Here is a 2,698-nt window from a genome sequence, read left to right on the forward strand (position 1 = left end):
AGGTATGAAGAGAACGTCTCTGTGCTAGAGGAAAATTAAAACAGATTTAATTGCCAATTGAACATAAATTATAGAAATTCTATTATAAAGGTCTTTAAATATGTACACACACATATACAAACGCATATACACACATGAAGTTCCTAAAGCTACTGCTTTAGTCCTTTAGCCTTGAGATAAATACAAATTTGCCAGCTTGCAAAAAAAGTCCGAGAATCTTTTTGATTCAAACAGTGGTTTTTATCTCAGTAGAAAAATGACAATAGATTTAAAGCAGGCAGAAAAGATAATAGAACCTAGGAACTCTATAGTTTGTGGTTCAACCTTAGGGCTCTTTCTTCTTAATGTAAATGTGCACAAAGACCATATTACTTCCATTTCACATAAACTCTGGCAAGTAGAGGTGCCATAAAACCTACAAAGTGCTCAAAATGGAATTTTCTTCCTTGTTTTCTACTCATTCTTAGATTATTTGTTTCCTTTTTTGGTTTGTTTTCTTAAAAGGAGAAACTGAGCTGTGGACTAGGGTTTTTGTGTGGTGGATTGATTTGTGTTGCTCGTGGGCAGGACTCTATAGTGTGTCACCACTGAGTCAAGTCTACCCTGTACATGTCTCAGTTTCTCTCTCCAGAGTTCTATGACCTCTGAGAGGACTCAAAACACTGGATGATCAGTTCATTTCCTGGACAACCCATTTTTTAAATTAATTTTTGTTGGGGATTTTCCTACAGGGCTGCTGCATGCCACAAGGTGTCAGCCCCCCCGACACACCCAGTGGTGCATTTTCGATAGGAGGAGCAAATACACTTTCTCTTCAGAAAAACAGTTGAGAAAACTCAGTTTCTCATTAACCAGTGAAATCAACAATTCAGTTCCTCATGCAAATGTACAGACAAAGTGAATTAAGATTAATTTTGGGAGACAAAGCAATAGAGAGAGTTCCTTGGAAAGCATCTCCAAACTATAATTAAAATCCTGAAACAACAACTTTCTAGGAGAAAAACCAGCTAAGACAAATCAAAGACCATCAACCAAAGAGAAGTCAGGACCTCAGGAAGACTTACCAGTTCCACCAGATGAGAAGCTTGAAGTCGAGTAGGCTTCAGTGGGCCCTGCTGCTGCCATAGCTCCATATTTGGGCAACTCCTTCAGGGTCCTGAGTCTTCTCTGAGGTGCCACATGTTTGATAACCAAAATTATTTTCAATGAAAAGAGTAAAACTCTGTAAAATCTGTAAAATGTTTGAACAGATCTATTCTGAGCCAAATATGAGTCACCATGGCCCGTGGGTCCTGGTCCCAGGAGGTCCTGAGAACATGTGCTCAAGGTGGTTGGGGTACAGTTGCTTTTATACATTTTAGGGAGGTATGAGATATCAATTAAATGCATTTAATAAATACATTCATTTGGTCCAAAAAGGTGGACAACTCATAGTGTGGGACTACAGGCTACAGGTAAATTTAGACATTTTCTGGTTGACATTGGTTGAGTTTGCCTAAAGACCTAAAATCGATAGAAAGGAAATGTTCGGGTTAAGATAAAAGACTATGGAGACCAAGGTTCTTTTAAAGTCTTATAGTGACTGGCATTAGAGAAAATGATGACAAATGTTTCCTATTCAGACCTTTAAAAGGTGCTAGACTCTTAGTTAATCTCTTCAGGATTGGGAGAGCCTGGAAGAAAATGATCTAGTTATGTTAACAGAGATTCTTTACAGATGCAAATTATCTGACACAAAGGACAACTTTGCAGGGCCATTTCAAAATATAGCAAAGAAACATGTTTTGGGGTAAAATATTTTGACTTTCCTCCTTGTCACATAATGTTATGCCAGAGTGATATTTTAAAGTAAGTCATGATATACAGGGTTAAAGAAAATCCAACTGATAAGACTTTATGGTTTGTAAGTCATGGCTCCCCAAACCCCTTAGATAGGAATTTGGGCAAGATAAAGTCATCAGAACAAATTTGGGCAAGATAAGGTCATCAGAATGAGTATCTACCAACCAGCCATTTAATTCGCAGAAGCCACAATCTTGAGCACTGACAGTATGAGTTCTTTGACATCAAAAGACAGGCATAAAGAAACTGAAAACTCCTGGATGCATACGGATGAGGACAGGATTTGTATGTCTGGTGTTCTCAAAGACATCAGCACTCACTACCACTGCAGGACTGGATGAAGATCACCTTGGGTTTGTCCTTCAAACTTGGACAGTTCCTGGTATTCAACATTCGAAAAATTTCATTGACTTCTAATATATTTGGGAGTTGCTGAGAGTATTTTTACCTATAAATGCCTTCCCAAATACCATGAGACATGAACACCAGGAAAGTGCTGTCAGAGGTCTCATGCTCCAAGCAATGAGCAAATGCCTTCACCTCTGTAGTCATTTCCTAAAAGGCACTATACCACTGATTTTGGACTATGTAATTCACTATCATGGCACCTTAGAAATCAAATAAATAAATACATAAGGGATTTCTCAAGGAATTTTATGATAAACAATGGAGTGGCAAGGAAAATTTTAGTCTTAGTTTGCAGAGAAGGAAAGAAAGTGTTATAGGAAATCATCCAAAGTTACAGAGAGAAGGAAGCATTTTGAGTTAATAACACACATCCCAATTAAGTTATACCAGGCATTTGTTGAATAATTCTTTTTTTTTTTATTTTTTTTTTTATTATACTTTAAGTTCT

This window comes from Colobus angolensis, unplaced genomic scaffold, assembly GCF_000951035.1.
Source record: "Colobus angolensis palliatus isolate OR3802 unplaced genomic scaffold, Cang.pa_1.0 Scaffold7, whole genome shotgun sequence".
NCBI classification, from domain to species: Eukaryota; Metazoa; Chordata; class Mammalia; order Primates; family Cercopithecidae; genus Colobus; species Colobus angolensis.